The 22,119-nt window shown below is 45.1% G+C and overlaps 1 protein-coding gene across 1 annotated transcript in view; it reads left to right on the top strand.

The window, feature by feature from the left end:
- SHOC2 (SHOC2 leucine rich repeat scaffold protein) overlaps positions 1 to 22,119 on the top strand; it is a gene marked incomplete in the record, with an annotated part of 832,478 nt that overhangs the window by 394,346 nt on the left and 416,013 nt on the right.

The raw sequence follows: 22,119 nt of genomic DNA, 5'->3' as shown, positions 1-22,119 counted from the left end.
AAAATTTCTTTCGTGGAAAACACTTTTTCTGGTTGCCATCACTTCCACCAGGAGAGTTTCAGAGTTGCAGGCTCTATCTATCCGACCCCCGTACATGATTTTTCATCCAGATAGAGTAACCTTGTGCACCAATCCGTCCTTCCTTCCGAAGGTTTGTTCGATTCAAAACATCAATCAGTCTATCGAACTACCTACCTTCTTCAAAAACCATTCCAATAAGTTAGAATACACATTGCACAAATTGGACGTTCACAGGCAACTGAGATATTACTTACATAGGACAAAAGAATACAGAAAGTCAGACCAACTGTTTGTCTCATATGCTGACCAAAGGAAAGGACAGGCAGTAACGAAGATTACCTTATCCAAATGGCACTCAGATTGCATAAATTTTGTATATGCTGAATTGAAACATCAACTCCCTTTCAAACCCAGAGCTCATTCTACAAGGGCGATCGCTACCTCTTCAGCCCATACCGCTCATTTGCCTTTAGATACCATTTGTGCAGCGGCAACTTGGGCAAAACCACATACTTTTATCGCCCACTATAAACTAGACAAAAGCTCCAAGGACAGGGTGACGTTTGGTTCCACTGTACTCGGGAATGATGTCCTTCAAGGATGCATCTGCAGTCATAACAAATGGGTTGTCCTGTCGTCAGGCAGCCCTTCGGTCGGCCGGATTCCAAAGTCTGGGTCCGGCTTCGGCTGATGTCGCACTTCACCCGACGTCATCTCTGCTGGTCTTCGGGTATAAAGGCATCAGCCGACGCCATTTTCCTCAGTCTTTCTTGCCGCGCGGCGCCCGAAGCAGAAGCTGTTCACAAGTGCCGGTCGGTCAGATCCAGAGATTACTACTACCGAATACTACTTCGAAGACTTCTAAAAAGCTAAGTACCCCGTTGGGGACTCTTTCTTGTCTCAGCCGATGTCAGAAAAAGTCAATAACTGTTTAACTTGTGGGAAACAAATACCTCATAAAGATTTCCACTCTTACTGCCTGCCTTGCTTAGGCCCAGACCACGATGTAGCAGCCTGTTCGGCCTGTGCTTCCTTCAACCGACGAACGCTTAGGCGTCGGTCGGAGTTTGCTGAACAGTTTTTCGGCTCAGATTTTGCGTACATTTTGCCGTCGGATCCTCCGACTACCCAAATTGTTAAAAAACACAAAGAAAAAGACAGACACTCGCAGTCCGCGGTTTCGGCCGAAACCACGGTTAAGCAAGCCGCGAGTGTCTCGGTTTCGGCCAAAACCGAGAAAACCGGTCAATCTTCAGCCGAATCCATGACTACTACTGAGGCTCCTGCTACCTTAGTTGAATCGGCCTCAGAAGTTTTGCCTACTACTGTGGTTCCTAGTGATTTATCAGACACCATTCCTTTGGATGTCTCTACCCCAGCACGTGGTGCTGCTAGGCCTCCTGCAGCCATGTCTATTAAGGCCTTTGCCAGGGCTAAAGCAGCCAAAACTGTTAAATCAGTGCCTGTTAAGCCCCAGTCACACAGGCCCACTTCTAGTTCACAAATGCTTACCGTGGCAGAGGATTTAATATCCTTAATTAGGGATCCCAATCTCACCCAGACAGGGCCTCTCAGCCCCAGAAAGAGACCTAGAGCAGAGCCCCCGAGCCAGTGTCCTCTGATGATTCTTCGGATGACTCAGACATTACAGATCAGCCAGAGGCTCCTTTTTCTACTTATGAAGATTCCGATGCTGAGGAATCCATTCCATCTGCCTCTCCACCAGAGGAATTTTCCTTTGGGAAACCTTACATGCCATGAGAGAACAATTCCAATGGCAGGGACAAGATTTCTCAGATTCAAGAAAAGGCTTAGGACATTTCTGCACTTACCACAACATAGGCCCTTAGCTATACCTCCAGTACTGCCTGTTGTGGATGATGCATTTAATGATGTTTGCACTGCTCCTGATACTTTACCTCCAGCCCCTGCCAAACCAGATAGATTTTACAGGGTGCCAGACACTCATCACCACCTATACAAGGCCCCACTTGCAGATCCTGAGACTATATCCCAGGGGCCTAAGGCAGTAGCCTCGACCTCAGCAAAAACCCTATTCCTTCTGAAAGGGAATCCAGGTCCTTAGAGAGATGGGGAAAAAGTTTACACCTCTGCTACTCTCTCAGCTAGAGCTTTAAACTGTCAGTTTCATATGATCCAATACCAAGAGTTTATGCTTGATCAGTTAACTAAGAAGCTGTCCACTGATGACTCCTTAGATAAGAAATATGTTTTAGAAATGGTGAATAACATTCAGCTGGTTAGTAACCATTCTTTAAAATGTGGCTATGATGCACTGGAGGCTTCATTTAGATCAGCCATGACTGGCACAGTGATAAGAAGGCATGCATGGTTGAAAGAACAGGTCTTGCTGGATCATGTTAAAGCAAAGCTGTTAGATGCTCCTATGGATAAGGCCAGTCTATTTGGTACACCTGCTCAGCAAGTAATGAAGAAAATGGAAGAGAAGGCAAAATCTGTACAAACAGTTAAGGATTTCTTACAGGTTCAGCTCCCAAGGTTTAGCAGGAACTGGCCTGCCAAAAATTGGTCCTTTCCAGACTCCTCAAAATCTCAGAGGCAGGAATAGACGCTCTAGAGGCAGAAATCAATCCAGAGGAGGTGCCTACAGAGGACGACAGTGGCAAGGCAATAACCGAGGCACAGACACAACCACTGCCACTGCAACAGGACAATCACAGTGACTTGGCTCTGACACCGCCTACCAGGGAGCAAATAACAGCACCTTTAGGCGGAAAGTTAGCCTTATTTTCAAAATTGGCACTATATCACAAAAGACAAGTGGATTTTGCAAACCATAGACCAAGGCTACAGGTTCCACTTCCACACCTTACCAGTAAAAAGAGGAATGCCAAACCTACCTCCAAATCAAAAACACAAGCTCTAAAGCAGATAGCAGTTAACAAAGATAAGAGCTGTGGAAAGAGTACCAATAACAGAACAGGGCAAAGGATTCTACTCCAGACTCTTCCTAGTACCAAGAAAAGAGAAAAGTTGGAGACCTATTCTCGCCCTGTCCGTCTTAAACACATACATCATTGTCCCAAAATTCAAAATGCTGACCCTACAGCAACTTCTTCCCATGCTGGGCAAGGAGTGTTGGCTGGTAACTCTAGATCTCAAGGAGGCATACCTGCACGTCCCCATACGACCAAATTGCAGAAGATACCTCAGATTTCTTGCAGGATCAGAGCATTATCAATTCTCAGCATTGCCCTTTGGCTTATCTACTGCCCAGAGTATTCACAAAATGCCTGGCATCAGTAATCGCCACTGCAGGCTACAGGGAATCCAAATTTATCCATACCTGGACGACTGCCCGTTACAAGCGGACAACAAAAGCAAGCTGACAACAGATTTACAAAGAGTCATTTGCTTACTACAAGCCCTGGGATACACAGTCAATTTACAAAAGTCAAGACTGATACCATCCCAAACAAGAACATTCTTGGGTGCGGAATTGGACACAGCAAAACAAATGGCATTCCTAACTGCAGAAAAACAAAACAACTCCCTCTTTACTTCTTGGCATTAACAAAGCAGAACAAACTAACAGCAAGAAAAGTACTGCAGGCCTTGGGCTTCATGGCATCATGCATAATCTTGGTCCCACATGCCAGACTGCATATGAGAAAGCTACAGTGGTACCTAAAGAATTTATGGTCTCAACACAGGCACAGCTTAGAAACCGAAATCCCACTAATCCCATGCCTGAAACAGGAGTTCCTATGGTGGGCTCAAGCATGTCAGTCAAACCCAGGCTTGCCCTTCCACAACTTTCAAGCAAGCCAAACCATCACAACGGACGCCTCAGACCTAGACTGGGGGGGCGCACATGTTGGACAAATGCATACAAGGATTGTGGACTCCAGACCAGCTGCACCTGCACATAAACCAAAAAGAAATGCTGGCAGTAAAACTAGCAATCCAGAAATTCAGACCATTCCTCAAAGAAGGCCATTTAATGATAAGGACAGACAACACCACAGTCATGTGGTACATCAACAAACAGGGAGGCACTCATTCATACCCCTTATGCAGAATGACTCTGGACCTTTGGAATATGGCTCTGAGCTACAACATCCAGTTACAGGCAATACTTGTGCCGGGAAAAGAAAACACCCTAGCAGATATGTTAAGCAGAACCACCTCGGATGCTCACGAATGGATGCTACACCCGGACATCTTCAAGGCCATCACAAAGAAATGGGGAATGCCACAAATAGACCTATTCGCATCCCCACTCAATCACCAGCTCAAAAAATTCTGCACAAGGACATACCACCCACTTGCATGGAAGGTGGACTCTCTATCCTTCAGTTGGAAAGGCCTGACAGCATATGCATTTCCACCTCTTCCTTTGATGCACAAGGTACTACTGAAAATCAAAGAAGAACGCCCAAGGATAATCCTGATAGCTCCGAATTGGCCAAGACAACACTGGTATCCATTGCTGAGGAGCATGTCTCAGGGAAGAATGTGGTCAATACCCCTGATGCCTTTGATGTTAACTCAGAACAACTACAACATCATGCACCCAAACCTAAAAACCTTGCAACTGACTGCCTGGAACATCACATAGCAGCAACTAACCCAGACCTATCCCAAAGGGTTAAAGACATTATCCTTGAAGCCCGCAGACCTTCAACAAGAAGGAACTATGCAGGAAAATGGAAAAGATTTGTCATTTGGAGTACTGAAAGAGGAAAAGATGTGTCGAACATAGATATTGCTAACATCCTGGAGTACTTGGCAGAGCTTCTACATACAGGCCTGTCCTATTCCTCCATCAAGATACATGCATCAGCTATTTCAGCAGAATACAGCTTCGATCCACCTGTCTTTTCGCATCCTCTACTCAGGCAGTTCCTCAGAGGGATCAAGAATGTAAAACCTCCTAGGAAACCACCATTACCAGCATGGGACTTGAACTTTGTGCTAGAAAAATTGACACTCCCTCCATTTGAACCAGCAGCAACAGCAGATCTTCAACACCTATCATGGAAAACTGCTTTCCTACTGGCAATTACTTCAGCAAGGAGGGTTTCAGAACTACAGGCCTTAATGGCAGTACAACCCTTCCTAATCTTCCATCAAGATAGGGTGTCCATGAGAACTAATCCTACATTTATGCCTAAGGTGGTATCCAGAGTGTCTTTAAACCAGGCAATCCACCTACCTACCTTCTTTCCCAATCCACAGAATGGGGGAAAGACTGCTGCATACCTTGGATGTACATAGACAGTTACGCTACTACCTGGACAGAACCAAAGGTGACAGAAAAACTGACCAGCTTTTAGTAGCCTATGCAACAGGAAGGGAAGGAAAAGCAATTTCCAAACAGACAATCTCCAAATGGATAGGAAATTGCATAAGATTCTGTTACTCCTACCACGGAAAACCAATTCCACAGAACATAAGACCTCATTCTACAAGGGCTACAGCCACTACCACAGCTTTCTTACGAGGAGTGGCAACCAAGGACATTATTGAGGCGGCTACTTGGACCTCTGTGCATACATTTGCCAAGCATTATAATTTACCTCTATACTCTAGATCCCGAGCAGGGTTTGCCACTGCTGTACTGCAAGGGATCCTAACTACACCATAATTCTTCTTCCTCCTCCCTAGTTTGGCTATGGTATTCTACCCATTTGTTATGACTGCAGATGCATCCTTGAAGGACATAGTACAGTTTTGTACCTACCATAAATGTAGATGTCCGAACAGGATAGCATCTGCAGTCAGGATTACCCACCCTCCTTCCCCTCTGTGGTACTCCTAGGGTATTTACCCTCCTAATAGCTAGCTGGGGGGGAGTCTCTTATGGTGTATTTGTTTGTATATATGTACATACATTGTTATTTTTGTGTTTGCCTTCTACTTTTTGGAAACATTGGCATTTATCCAAAATTTAGCTTACCAAGAGGGCAACTGGCATCTGGGGCAAGAAACACTGAGGAAAATGGCGTCGGCTGATGCCTTTATACCCGAAGACCAGCAGAGATGACGTCGGGTGAAGTGCGACATCAGCGGCCGGACCCAGACTTTGGAATCCGGCCGACCGAAGGGCTGCCTGACGACAGGACAACCCATTTGTTATGACTGCAGATGCTATCCTGTTCGGACATCTACATTTATGGTAGGTACAAAACTGTACTTTCTCCCTTGAGCCACCCAGGAAAAAGGAGCTAGGGACGCTACCCGTGTGTAAGAATAAACGGCGATATTGAACAATTTCACATTAAGAAGTTATGTTCTTACCATAACGTTCCATGTGAATTGTTCACCTCGCCTTTGTTCTTATATTCCCCCGTCCTGCGGTCTGGGAGAACGGGTTCGACTGAATTCCTTTTCAGTCTTTTCTAGATATTGTTAGCGTTCAGCTTATTTTTGTACATTAGTAATGGCATCTTTTCTCCTCTGTTTGAGGGCAGGGTTCCAGACAGTGTAGTATCTGTTTATAAGTGTTCAAGACACAGTTCTAAAGGGATTCTTCTGGTATAGCAAACTAGATCTGAGGGTTAGCACCTGAGGATCATGGGATATATTACTGTGCCTCAAGCTTTCTCGAAAATGCGGAGCTAGTGATGCAGCCGACTCGGAGCCGAGGATCGGCTCCGAACCCGTGTGTAAGAACAAAGGCGAGGTGAACAATTCACATGGAACGTTATGGTAAGAACATAACTACTTATTTATGCCCAAGGTGGTGTCTAGTGTGGCCCTAAATTGGTCCATTCATTTGTCTACTTCTTTCCCTAATCCACAAAACGAAGCGGAACGAATACTGCACTCTCTGGATGTGCACAGACAACTTAGATTTTATTTGGACAGGACTAAGCCTCACAGTAAATCTGAACAGCTGCTAGTTGGCTTTGCTGCAGGGGCAGAGGGGAAGGCCATTTCAAAGCAAACCATTTCCAAATGGATAGCCCATTGCATTCATTTCTGCTACAAGCTCCCATGGAAAACCTTCCCCACAAGGGATAAGATCACATGTCACCAGGGCTGCATCTGCCTCTGCAGCCTTTCTCAGAGGAGTCCCTACCAGGGACATCCTAGAAGCTGCTACCTGGAGCTCTGTACATACTTTCACCAAGCATTACCACATGCCAGTTTTTTCTAAATCCAGAGCTATCTTTTCCACTGCAGTCTTGCAGGGCTTAATAACTGGCCCTAATGCTCTTTAACTTCCTCCTCTCTTCCTTAGCTTTGGGAATCTACCCAAATGTGATGACTGCAACAGTGAAACACGAAGAACATAGTACAGTTATGTACACTTACCATAAATGTAGATGTTTGAGTGTATTCACTGTTGCAGTCCAGCCCCCCCCCCCCCGACTTCTCTTGGGTCTACCTTTCCTTCTTGTTTGGTATATTTAAATTTCTCTGGTGTATTTGCTTCTTGTTGGAGGTGTACCTTAACATATAATTGCTTCCCATTGTGGGGGCACCTGACATCTGGGGCAAGAAAAACTGATGTAATGGCATCGGCTGCATATTTTATACCCCCTGATGACCTGATGTCATGGAAGAGGAGACCGGATCCGATGCAGAAATCCAAAGACTCTGGTATCCAGGCTGACCGAGGGCTACCTGCAGGCAGATAACCTAAATGTGATGACTGCAACAGTGAATACACTCCAACATCTACATTTATGGTAAGTGTACACAACTGTACTTTTCTTCGCCTTCTGGGGTTCATGGCATCCTCTATCCCCATGCTTCCTTTAGCCAAGTTATACATGAGGAAATTGTAGTGGATCTTGAGAACAGTAAGGGTACAACACTTCCATCCTCTGGAGTTTATCCCATTCATGTCTTGCCTGAAAAAGGAGTTACACTGGTGAATCCAACAGGTTTTAAGGAATCCAGGGTTACCCTTGCAACCACCTCCTCCCACTCAGGAGCTGCACTTGGATGCTTCAGATGAGGGATGGGGAGCAACACTAGACTCAAGGAGGGTCAGAGAAGTTTGGTCTCCCACCCAGAAAAGGGAGCACATCAATATAAAGGAGACGAGAGCCTGGAGTTTTTGCTCTATAAATCTTCAGACCTCTTCTTTCCCCTGGGGGTTTGAAGATGGTTTACAGGCAATAACCTCTGTCTTTTGGTATGTCAACAAACAAGGTGGGGCAAAGTCCTTTCTCCTGTGCATACTGGCTTTTCAGGCCTGGGAGTTAGCTGCCCAGAGTCAACTCACCCTCCAGGCAGTTTACATACCCAAGACCCCGAATGTTGTGGCAGCCACAAAGAGGTCCGTGACTCACTCCCACGATTTGATGTTACACAGGGATGTGTTTCTGGACGTGGTCCATCGATGGAGTACACCTCAGGTAGATCTTTTTGCCTCCCGCATGAACAGACAACTTCCACATTTTTGTGCCAGTGTTCCACATCCTCTGGCATGGAAGGTGGATGCGCTGTCTTTCTCTTGGAAGGGGGTGTTTCTCTATGCATTCCCTCGCTTCCCACTTCTCCAAAACGTCCTGTTGAAAATCCAACAGGAGTAACCAAAATGTTTTGCTGGTGACCCCCTTTTGGCCAAGACAGCATTGGTTCCCCCTTCTGCATTTAGCCAAGGCAATCACCACAAGTTTACCCCACAGAATGGATGTACTTGCACAGGACAAAGGGAACTTTAGTACACCCACATATGTCAAGTCTACAAATGACCCTGTGGGTGATGGGGTTTTGATTCCCTTCAAATAGCTTTTCTCTTAGGACGTGCTCCAAGATGTTCGTGTTGCCCTGCTGCAGTCATCACAAATGGGTTATCCTGCCGTCAGGCAGTCCCGCAGTCGGCCTGAATTCCAAAGTCTTGGTCTGGTGTCGGTTGCTGTCACTTCTTCCCTGACGTTAGTGCGCCAGGGGTATGTAAGAGGCATCCAACGCCATTTTCTTCAGTCTTTCTTGCCGCACGGTGCCTGAAGCAGAAGTAGTTCCCAAGTGCCGGTCGGCTGACACCTGAGATTTTCGATTCGAATTTCAGTCCGAAGTCTTCAGTAAAGCTAAGTACCCCATTTGGGAACCTTTTCTTGCCTCAGTCCGATGTCAGAAAAAGTTAACAATTGCATTTCTTGTGGGAAGCAAATACCTCATAAGGACTTCCATTTCTATTGTATTCCTTGCCTAGGCCCAGACCACGACGTCACAGGTTGTTGGTTTTGTGCTAGGTTTAATAAACAAACTATCAAACGCCATTCTGACTTCGCACGACATTACTTTGGTAGGATATTTAATTATATCATGCCATCAGAGCAGCCAAAGTCCGGCATGCATAAATGCAAGGATAAGGACAGGCAGCCTAGAAACAAGCCAGAGTCCGAGGCCTCTGCTGGGCCTGTCGCCGTGAGGCGCCTACGCAGCCCCTGACGACCGCAGAACTGGAACCCCAGACAGCTGTGGATTCTCAAGCGGAGTCTACTAGGCCGACGCAGCCATCTTACGACACCGGAGCAGAAGTAGACCCCGGTGCAGTGGAAACACCTTTGGTTGCAGAAGGTGTCTTCAGACCGACTACACTCACCATTAAATCTTATGCTAAGCTTAAAACTCCTTTAAAACCTAAGAAGACTGCACATCAGTCTCCAGTTCAAGGCCCCATGCCTAAGAAACAGATGCTTAAGATGGCTGAAGATTTGATTACCCTAATCAGGGGTTCCCATCCCCCTCCTGATAAAAGACCAAGACAAGAGGAGGATTATGCTGCTTCTGACCAGGTTTCAATTTCCTCAGATTCTTCTGAGGAACAGGATTACACTTTTACACCTTATGAAGACTCTGATACTGAAGACTCTATTCCCTCAGCATCTCCCCCTGAAGATTACTCCTTTGGGGAAACTTTACATACTATGAGGGAACATTTCCACTGGGAAGGCCAGGACTATTCTGATTCTAAGAAAAGGCTCCGAGAGTTCCTTTTACTACCCAGCACAGACCTCTTTCTAGCCCTCCAGTTTTAGATATTGTGGATGGTTTACTTGGGAGTCTAGTTCAGTTCCAGACTCTCTACCTCCTTCTCCAGCCAAACCAGACAGATACTACAGAGTACCTGACTCATACAAATTCCTTTATAAAAGCCCTGTGGCTGACCCAGAAACAATTTCCCAGGGTCCTAAGGGAGCTAAAGCTTCTATGGCTAAAAATCCTGTGCCCTCTGAAAGTGATTCCAGAGCCCTAGATAGATGGGGAAAGAAAATATATACCTCAGCAACTCTGACTATGAGAGCATTAAATTGTCAGTTTCACATGCTGAAATATCAACAATTCCTAATGTCTCAATTAACACAAAAAATGAGCACACATACTGAATAGTCTGAATTCAAGGAAATGCAGGAACTGTTGCATGCAGCTGAACAGGTGGGCAAACATACTTTGCAATGCAGATTTGATTCGTTGGAAGCTTCCTGTAGAGCAGCTGTTACTGGCTCTGGCTGTGTCATACGTAGACATGCTTGGTTAAAAGAACAAACCCTTCCTGATGATGTTAAAACAAAATTATTGGATGCACCTTTACAGCAGGATGTATTTGGTGTCAAAGCGGAAGAGGTTTTAAAGAAAATGGAGGATACAGCAAAGTCTATGCAGACGGTCAAGGATTTTTTGCAGGTACAACCCCCTCGTTTCAGCAGAAATTGGCCAACAAAAAACTGGTCCTTTCCAGCTTCTGACAGATCACAGAGGGGCAAATACAGACGCCCAAGGGGCAGAGGTCAGTCACAAGGCCCTTACAAACCTCGCCAATGGGGTACTGCTACCCAGAAAGGAGGAGAAGACAGGCCCCAAGCTAGCAGAAGACAAACACAATGACTCAATCCTCAAACTACCAAGCAAATCTCTCCTGGCAGCTCCCTTGGGAGGAAAATTAGCATTTTTTGCAGACAACTGGCACATCATCACAAAAGACAAATGGGTCCTAAACATTGTCTCTCAAGGATACCGATTCCACTTTCATAACTTACCAAGGATAAAAGGAATGCCAAACATGCCACCAAATCAATGGGCAGAGGCACAAAAACAAATTACAGCTCTCATGGACATGAGAGCCATTCAACAGGTACCTACACAGGAGCAAGGACAAGGATTTTACTCAAGACTCTTTCTAGTCCCAAGAAAGGACAAAGCATGGAGACCCATTCTGGATCTTTCAGTTCTGAACACCTATCTGCAAGTACCAAAATTCAGGATGCTAACACTACAGCAGCTTCTTCCCATGCTGGGCAAGAATGCTTGGCTAGTAACGTTGGACCTCAAGGAGGCATACCTGCATGTCCCTATCAGGCAAAATTGCAGAAGATACCTCCGCTTCATTGCAGGTTCAACACATTACCAATTCTCTGCACTGCCCTTTAGCTTATCTACTGCGCCCAGGGTCTTCACAAAATGCCTGGCACCAGTAATTGCATATTGCAGACAGAGGAATTCAAATATACCCATACCTGGACGACTGCCTTATTCAAGCAGAAAGCAAGGACATTCTTTTAAAGCACCTGGCATTTGTCAAACACCTTCTAAGTTGCCTAGGGTACACAGTAAACGAAAAGAAATCCAAACTAGTGCCCTCACAAAACATAATATTCCTGGGTGCCAGCTTGAATACAACGGCCCAGATGGCTTATCTCACGCCAGACAAGCAGCAACAGCTGACTCAATATTTCAAAATAATGGCAACAAAGACCCCAACTCCCTGCAAGAAAAATTCTGCAGGCCTTGGGATTCATGGCATCTTGCATACTACTAATACCATTTGCAAAACTGCATATGAGGAAATTACAGTGGTACCTGAAAAGTGTGTAGACTCTGCACAGCCACAGCTTGGAAACAATGATACCACTCATTCCCTGCCTTCAACAGGAGTTTCTATGGTGGGCACAGGCATGTCACCTCAACAAGGGTCAGCCTTTCACCGTACCCACAGCCAGGCAAACTATGACAACAGATGCATTGGACTATGCCTGGGGAGCACACATGGCAGGACAGTGCATTCAGGGCAAATGGACTACAGATCAGAGGCATCTGCATATCAATCAAAAAGAAATGCTAGCAGTACAGAATGCCCTAACAGCTTTCAAGGACCTCTTACACCCAGGACAACTAATAAAGACGGGGATAATACCACAGTAATGTGGTACATAAACGAGCAAGGAGGCACACATTCCTACCCTCTATGCAGGCAAGCAATGACCTTGTGGAACACTGCACTGTCTTACCAGGTTCAATTACAAGCACAATTCCTGCCAGGAAAGAAAAACACATTGGCAGACGACCTAAGCAGAAACTTCATGGATCCACACGAGTGGAAACTAGATCCACAAGTATTTGCAATGATAGCTCAAAAATGGGGACGCCCAGACATAGATCTATTTGCAAGCCCCCAAAACTACCAACTTAAAAAATTTTGCACAAGGACATTCCATCTACAAGCTTGGAAAGTGGACGCTCTCTCATTCAGTTGGAAAACATTAACAGTGTATGCCTTTCCTCCACTGCCTCTTCTAGCAAAGGTACTGCTGAAAGTCAGATTAGAGAGGCCACGAATTATACTCATTGCACCAGACTGGCCACGCCAGCATTGTTATCCAATTCTAAGGAACATGGCCCACGGCCCACCATGGATTTTAATACAAATTCCTCACCTGCTCACCCAGCAAGACAATCAGAATTCTACACAGCCAGCTCAAGACTTTAAACCTGGCTGCATGGCAAATTACCTAAACAACCAGCCAACACGTCTATCCAAAGCTGTTATGGATGTTATTCTGGAGGCCAGGAGGTCCAGCACCAGGAAAACCTATTCAGACAAATGGAAAAGATTTTGCGCCTGGAAAAGGCCAAAATCCCCTTGATCCAAACATTCCTCATATTCTACAATATTTAACTGAGATGTTGCACAAAGGACTTTCCTTTTCATCTATTAAGATCCACGCCTCAGCAATTTCAGCTCATTACAGCACGGATCCTCCTTTATTCTCACATCCACTCCTAAGACAGTACCTCAGAGGGGCTAAGAACATAAGACCGCCAAGGAGAGCACCAACACCTACTTGGGATCTCAACTTTGTTCTGGAAAAGCTTACACTGCCGCCCTTTGAACCAGCTTTTTCAGCTGATTTAAAATTTCTTTCATGGAAAACTGCCCTACTACTAGCAATAACCTTAGGTAGAAGAGTCTCAGAGCTACAGACACTAATGGCAGTGGAGCCTTTCCTTATTTTTCATCAAGACAGAGTCTCTCTAAGAACTTAACCCTTCCTTTATGCCAAAGGTGGTATCCAGTGTGGCCCTAAACCAAACCATTCATTTGCCCACCTTTTTCCCAAATCCCCAGAACAAAGGAGAAAGACTCCTGTACTCTTTGGACATTCACAGGCAATTACGTTACTACTTGGATAGAACTAAGGCTTTCAGAAAAACTGACCAGCTCTTTGTAGCCTGTGCTACAGGATCACAAGGAAAAGTTATCTCAAAACAGACTATTTCTAAATGGATAGGGCATTGCATACATTTCTGCTACACGCATCCTGGGAAACCGGTACCTGCTGTCATTAGGTCCCACTCCACCAGGGCTACAGCTACATCAGCAGCCTTTCTTAGGGGAGTGCCAACAAGGATATTCTGGAAGCTGCAACTTGGAGTTAAGTACACACCTTCACCAATCACTGTCACTTACCTCTATATTCTAAGACTAGAGCTGGTTTTGCCACTGCAGTTTTGCAGGGCCTACTAGCTTCTTCTAACCCTGTTTAATTCCACCTCCCATCCTTGGCTTTGGGATTCAACCCAGGTGTGATGACTGCAGCAGGGTAACACGAACATAGTACAGTTTTGTACCTACCATAAATGTAGATGTTCGAGTGTTCACCCTGCTGCAGCCCAGGTTACCCTCCCTCCATCCCCTCTGAACTAGCTGAACTTATCTATACCACTCTATCCTATACAACCTCTGTGGTGTATTTACTTGTGCCTAAAGGTATTGCTTTATTTTTATCAAGCTATATATATATATATTTTGCCTACCTATTGGGGGCACCTGACATCTGGGGCAAGAAAAACTGAAGAAAATGGCGTCTGATGCCTCTTATATACCCCTGGCGCACTGACATCAGGGAAGAAGTGATAGCAACCGACGCCGGACCAAGACTTTGGAATTCAGGCCGACTGCGGGACCGCCTGATGGCAGGATAACCCGTGTGTGATGACTGCAGCAGGGTGAGCACTCGAACATCTACATTTATGGTAGGTACAAAACTGTACTTTATGCAGGAGGCCAGAAAACCCACTACTAGGAAATCCTATGTTTCCAACTGGAAAAAAGTTTTCCATTTGGTGCCTTAAAAAGGATTTGCAACCACTGCTAGTGGATGTTCCAGTGGTTCAGTCCTACCTGTGTGAATTGCTGAAGAGTGGACTGTCATACTCAGTAAAAGCTTTCCTTTCTGCTGTTTCTGCATGTCTGCCTATGTCTCCCCTTTTAGCTCCCAAGTTGGAAGTTAAACTTTTCTTAAGTCGTCCTTCACGTCAGACCACCAAGGAAACCAGTTGCCCCTCCTTGAGATCTCAACTTTGTCTTGGAAAAACTTACCCTGGCCCCTTTAGAGCCAGCAAGTTCTGCTTCTGTGCAACACTGCACCTGGAAAACAATCCTCCTCATGACCATTACTTCTGCAGAAGGGTTTCTGAGTTACAGGCCCTGATGTCTTCTTCCCTTTCATGGTTTTTCACAGGGATAGGGTATCTTTATGCACTAACCTCTCCTTTATGCCCTAGGTGGTAAATGAGTTATCACATAATCAGTCCATCAATCTTCCCACCTTTTTCCCTTCTCCCTCAATCCTGTAGCGAAAGGATCCTACACACCTTGCACAGGCAGCTCTGATATTACTTGGATAAAACCAAACCAGTTTGGAAATCTGACCACCTGTTCGTTTCCTGTCACACATGGGCCCTGACAAGTCTGTTTCCAAGCAGACTGTTTCTACTTTGGTTTCTGTGTTGTCTCCTGGGAAGAATCTCCCCTCACCTATTTGGGTGCATTCCATTAGTGCACTGTCTTTCTCTGGTGCCTTTTTTTCAGGTCTTAAACACTTGTTCTGTCCTGGAAGCAGCTTCCTGGTCTTCTGTTCATACCTTCACTAAACACTGCAAGTTAGATGGCATTTCCAGATCCAGAGTTTGTTTTGCCAGGGCTATTTGGCATGGGTTTGTGGAGAATGGTTCTGCTCCTCCACCCAATTCTTCTGTATTAGCTTTGGTATTCTCCCTCGTGTTATGAATACTGCAACATATAGATAGAAGGACATAGCATAGTTGTGTAAAATCTACCATAACTATAAATGTCATTCTCTTCTGTATGTTGCAATATTATTTTCCCCCCTGGCTTCTCCCCGATACTTGCCTGACTTCTGATGGCATGTTTTCTTCGCCTAGGATCAGGCTGGTGCTATTTTTGGCATGCAGTTCTGAGGTGTGGTATGTGCTGACGTCTGCTTTATAGCTGACGTCATTTTATGACCGACGTACATTCTTCTGTGCGATGTCGCACATACCTCACAGTAGCACTAGACTTTTCGGATACTGGCTGGATGTACAAGTCAGCCAGCGACGGACTCCCTCTTATGAACACTGCATATAGGAGCAAATGGCATCTATGGTTATGGTAAGATTTTACACAGCTTAATAGAAAAGATTTTCTTATTGGCGCTGCAAACACAGTCAGGACCATCTGTATTCACAGGTCACCGCCATTCTGCAATGTCTTTGAACTACTACAGTCAGGCTCTGCTTACTGTTCTGTTAAACTTCACCCCTTGGCCATCAGTGCCTGCCTGCCTCTTCAACCTCCATTGAGCGAAGGTCAAGCTTTTCCTTAAGGTAATTCTGTATCTTAACCCAACAAGGAAGCCCATCTCTCCTCCTTGGGATCGTAGTTTTGTGCTGGAAAAGCTTGTATTACCTCCCTTTGAAGCAGCATCTTCTGGCAGTTTAAAATTCTGTTCTTAGAAGACTATCCTTCTCTTGGATGTCACCTCTGCTTGGAGAGTGAGTTATAAGTTCTCGTGGCCATTCCACCCTTTATTTTCCACAAAGACAGGGTGACTCTCTGCTAATCCCATTCTTCTTGCCTAAGGTAGTAAACGAGCCATCCCTCGATCAGGTTTTCACTTACCCACTTTCTTTCACAACCTCCAAATTAGGAGGGGAGGTTCCTACATTCTCTGGACATTCACAGACAACTGAGATTTTATCTGGGTAAAATTTCATTCTTCAGAAAGACTGAACATCTGTTTGTAACATTTATAATCCCTGAGCTGGGCCACCTAGTCTCCAACCAAACTTGTGCAGCTGGGATTTCAAAGGCCACCTCCTTCTGCTATTCTCACAATGGTAAGTCTTTGCCTGCCTCATTCCAGTAGGCATTGGCTTCTTCAGGAGCCTTTGACAAAGGAGTGGCTGCCAGGTTCATCTTGGAAGCTGTTATTTGGTCCTCTGTGTACACATTCACCAAAAATTACAAAATTGATTCATTCTCCAGGTCAGGGACTGTTTTTGCAAGGTCTGTCCTGTTTGGGGGTGTTGAACAGCTCATCTACTCATTAGGCAACCAGCTTTCTTTACTTCCTTCAGCTCTGAGAGTCATGTATTATGTCAGGAATACGGCAACATTGATTTTAGTTAGGACATTCTACAGTTGTGCAAGAACTTACCATAATGGTAGATGTCCTACTGCTCACTGTTGCAGAATTCCTTCCCACCCTCCTTTCTCAGTAAGTCTACTTATTTCAAGCCCCCCACCCCCGCCCCGGTGTTAAGCTCTATTCTGCTGCCTGGCAATGGAGGAGTTTACATAACTATTCCAGCTGCACCACTCCTTGCTCACCAGTCTCCCCCATTAGTACTCTGGACTGCTAGCTTGGAGATAGTTTGAGGTCCATGCTTGTACATCTGTCTATATACCCCTGCTTTTACGAGCTGATGTCACATCAGATGTGTGACCTCAGGAAGGAACCCATATGTCAGGAAAACTTTAACCGTGATGAGTAGGGCATTTGCTGGTATGGTAGGTTCTTGCACAGTTGTACTTTCTGTTGCTACTGACTCAAGTAACTGTACTTTTCTATCAGCACCAGTTTAAATGCAGTTAGTGTCAGCAGTTAACCAGCCAGCTTTAGTAAGAATGTAATGCTTTTAGGCTCATAACACATTTCCATTTAGGATCAAAATCCCAAACCGGTCTGCTGTAGTCTTTTTCTGAGAAACTATCCCCTGAAGAACAACTCTTTCCTCCAACACACAGGTGACTCCTACCATACTTGGGAGGTTCTGAATAAAATAAATCTTCTCAAGTCCCCTTTAGACTGTCCAGGTACAGACTTGAATAAAGGGGGGGGGGGACTCCCCATGGTTACTTTGTGGCCTAAAGCTTGGGCAGTATTTTCAGGGGAGGTAGGAAAAAGGATGTGGCCCACAGGCACCATACCTTCTCACCAGAAGCTACAGCAAGCATGCTGTGTCAACCCATAAATCTCCTGGGATGTTCTGCCCTTGTTAGCTATATTGAAAGATGTTACCAAAATCAGCTGAGGCAACCCAGGCTCTAAAACTCTGATACTTCATAAAACAAGCCATATATCTGATGTCAAGACATTGGAACCCACTTGGCAGCCTCCTGCAAGCCAAAAAACTGTTGAGCTTCACATCTACCCACAATCCCTCTCTGTGTTGCCTTAGATTTCATTTGCCACTTTTCAAGACAGATGTGTTTACCGTAGCTCTCGAGCTAAGTAGTTTTTCTTAACAGTTTTCAAAAATTATTCTTCATATTCCTATTATTTCCCTTCATGTTTACTGTGTTAGTCGTATACTCTATTGTTGCCTTTTTTCTACCCCTTCATAGTTATTCTTCTTTCCTTAAACTTTTGTGTAACTCTATCATTGCTGATAGTTTCTTTCTGTATACTTTGTGTATCTTCACTATCACTCGTGTACCGTTACTGTCATTATTGATAGTTTTCTGCTTTTCCTTAGGGAAAAAAAAATCCTAACCCTATTTTTAGTTGACTGCTTTTCTGTATATCTCTGTGTGCTTTATTTTGTCGTTATGGCTGAAAAGTGTAAAGGTCCCTCTGGCTTCAAAAAATGCTGGAAGTGTGGCCACAAGATTCTTGTCTCGAATTTGCACTTACTATGCGTCTATTGTTTGGGTCCTGTCCACTTGGTAGGAGTACTGTAGCATTTGCCATGGCTGTAGTCATAGATCCATGGTAGAGAGAAAAAATAAGTAAATTTTGAAAGGCTTGATTCCTTCCACCTTTGGAAAGGCTATATCTGTTCATGAAAAGAGTAAGACAAATATTTCTTTGCTTTCTTCCTCATCCTCCATAGAAAAGTGCCAAAAGAGGAGTTTGTTGGTGTCAACACGTAAGAAACCAAGATCCTCCGTTCCTCAGAGTTTGTTGGAACTGAAGGACTCAGGATCTAAATCTTTTATACCGAGAGTATCTCTGGTACAGACAACCTTCCTCATCCTCCATAGAAAAGTGCCAAAAGAGGAGTTTGTTGGTGTCAACGCGTAAGAAACCAAGATCCTCCGTTCCTCAGAGCTTGTTGGAACTGAAGGACTCAGGATCTAAATCTTTTATACCGAGAATATCTCTGGTACAGACAACCTTTCCAGATGATGAAACAATGATGCCGAAACTGTTAACATTAGACAAAGTACCTTCTGGCTCTTCATTGGCACCTTCTACTTTGGCGCCAAGTGATGGTACACTAAAAAAAATAATTTTTCCCAGGGCAACCTACTCCCCTCTGTTGATCTCTTTGTAGGTCTACTGCCTGAAGTTTTCCTACAAGGGCATAATTCGCCATCTGTAATGTCAGTACATTCCACCAAACGCCGTACAGAGCTGGACGTGGAGAGACTGGTGAATAACATTCTGTGGGCGAGACGTTTGATTGAACCTCCTTCATTCATGATATCTGCAGGTTTGGATGCTGAAGTACCTTTTACACCTATTACTACTACTGTGACTTCCTCTGAGGTTTGAGTTCCCAGCTTTGAGTCGCGCAGCACTGGTTGCATTGGTTCTAGAGATCTCCTTCCCTTCAGATCCGGCGATTTCCCTGAGTTATTTGGTTCTTTCAGATCCAGAGACCTCTGGGGGCTTTATCTGTCCTGTCGGCTCTGAGGAGCAGGAGTCGACTCCAATTATTTAGGAGCCGTCCCTGCTGCTTGGAAGCATCAGCACAGTTCAGCACGGCTCCAGCTTCTGCTTCGGGGGATGTTTTGTCAGAGCGAGGAGTGGCCATGATTCTGAGGGAGTCTATCTTGGTTCCAGGCTCCTTTCCCTTTTTGGAGGGACCAGCCTTCGAGGCATTGGAGAGGGCTTTGTCTATTGGAGTCAGTCGGCTCTTACTTCCTCGGAGCAAATACCGTCCTCTTGTTCCATTACTCAACCTTTCTCCTCACTGGAGCAGCGGGTACCGAAACAGCAGGATCTTTGGATACAAATTCTGTCATCTTTTGATAGCTTACCAGACTATCCCCCTAAAGGAGGTTCCTCAGACGAAGTCCAAGAGAGGGGCATTTAGATTCCCATCAGGAATTGGTTCATAGATTAGTACTAGGCTAATTGTCCTTGTGGACCATTTTAAACCTAGCCAGTTACCCCATGCGAGAATCAAACCCTACACCTTAACCATTATGCCAACCTCTCATGGAGGACACTGATTTTGATGAAGGGGAAGGGTCCCTGAGGTCACCCCCTGGAGACATCCTAGAAATTTTGAAACAACGGGGTGATTAAAAGTCCCAAAACCCTTCCTCGGGAGAATCAATTTACCTGCAGGCTTTCAGTATCCTTCCATCTACCTCTTGGGCGATTCCACCCGCTGAATAGTGGATGTGGAAGGCATCTGACACCATTGAACCCATCGCCAAGAAACTTGACAAAATATTATCATCCACTGAGGACAGACCATTTTGGGCTAAAGATTTAGTGGTAGATGCCATGGTCATAGTGGCTGCCACCAAAAAGGATCTAGCAGAGGAAAGTTCATCTGTCCATCCTCCCAACAGAGAGTCTCGGGCACTGGATAGGTTTGGGAAGCCAGTTTACGCATCATTGACTTTTGCTGTACAGTCTTGGAACTTTTTAGCATATTTTGCCCGACTCCAAAGGGTTCTGATCAAGGAGATGTTCTTTGTGTTTCACTGTTGCAGTCATTACATTTGGGTAATCTGCTGGCAGGTTGCCCTCAGTCAGCCTGAATATCAGTCTTGGATCCTGCGTCGGTTTCTGTCTCCTCTTCCATGACGTCAGGTCATCAGGGGTATAAAACATGCAGCCTAAGCCATTTTATTCGGTCTTTCTTGCCGCGCGGTGCCCAAAGCAGAAGCAGTTCGCAAGTGCCGGTTGACCGACTCTTGAAATTTTCGCATTCGAGTTTCAGAACCAAAGTCTTCAATTAAACCTAAGTACCCCGTTGGGGAAACTTTTTCTTGCTCCTTACCGATGTCAGTAAAAGTTAATAATTGCATTACTTGTGGGAAGCAAATACCTCAAAAGGATTTTCATTTGTACTGTATTTCTTGCCTAGGCCCAGATGATAACGTGCCTTGCTGTCGGTTTTGTGCTAGATTTAACCAATGCACTATTAAGTGTCGGTATATTTTTGCTTCAGAATATTTTGGATCCAGATTTAATTACCCTGAAATGTCTGATGGCAATCCGACTACCGGAGTTCACAAAAAGCGCAAAGAAAAAGACAGCTAGACCGTCTAGGTCCAAAACCAACAACGAAGCTTCTCCTAAGCCAGTCACCGGTTTGCCGGTATTCAGTGAGGTGCTTTCTCAGCCCCTGATACCCTCTACTTCGAATGGGTCTCAGTAGAGGCCTGCAAATCTGGATTCCGGTATGCAGCGAGATGCTTCAACTTTGGAATCTGCGGATGTCTCTACCTTGGATGGGTCCGGAGCTGCTGTGCAGGCACCGGCTTCTGAGGGTATATTCAGGCCTACTGACTTGCATATTAAACTGATGCCATCTTCTTCTTCTTCAAGGCCTAAAACTCGAACCATGCCTAGACGCCCACACTGCATCATCAGGCCTCCATGCCTAAAAAACAAATGATAAGAATGGCTGAAGACCTTACTACTTTAATCAGGGAAAGCCAACCTTCCCCCTCTGATACTTCTGACCAGGATTCTGAAATTTCTGTTTCCTCTGATGACCAGGGTTTACCCTTATCTACCTATGAGGATTCGATGCAGAGGACTCTATTCCCTCTGCTTCCCCCCAGAGGATTTCTCTTTTGGTGAAACCTTGCATACTCTTAAGGAGCATTTCCACTGGGAAAGCCAGGATTACTCTGATTCTAAAAAGAGGCTTAGGGATTTCTTACTCCTGACCCAACACAGGCCTTTAGATATCCTTCCTGTACTAGACATTGTTGATGATTCCTTTTCAGAATCTAGCTTGGCCCCTGATTCTTTACCTTCTGCTCCCAGAAATCCTGATAGATATTAAAGGTTCCTGACTCTCATAAGTTCCTTTTTAAAAATCATACTGCGGATCCTGAGACCATTTCACAGGGACCCAAGGGCATTAAGGGTACTACTTCCAACAATCCTGCCCCCTCTGATAGAGACTCCAGGGCGCTGGATAGATGGGGTAAGAAGGTATATACTTCTGCAACCTTGGCCATTAGGGCCTTAAGCAGCCAGTTTCATGTGTTAAAGTATCAGCAGTATATTATTGGATTGCTTAAACAGAAAATGATCTTGATTCCTGACTGTGCTGAAAATAAGGATTTACAGGATTTAATGCATTCTGCTGAACAGGTTGGAAAACATGCTTTGCAATGTAGTTTTGATTCACTAGAGGTATCTTGCAGGGCTGCTGTCACTGGGTCTGTACTTAGAAGGCATGCTTGGCTTGAGGAGCAATCTTTGCCAGATCATGTTAAAGCTAAATTGCCGGATGCTCCCTTAAATCAGGACAGCCTGTTTGGCAACAAAGCAGAAGAAGTTCTTAAAAAGATGGAGGAAAAAGCTAAATCTATGCAAACTGTTA

The sequence above is a fragment of the Protopterus annectens genome, chromosome 14.part0 (genome assembly GCF_019279795.1).
Source record: "Protopterus annectens isolate FY-2018-M chromosome 14.part0, PAN1.0, whole genome shotgun sequence".
Classification (NCBI taxonomy): Eukaryota; Metazoa; Chordata; order Ceratodontiformes; family Protopteridae; genus Protopterus; species Protopterus annectens.
This window is presented reverse-complemented; position numbering and strand designations above follow the sequence as displayed.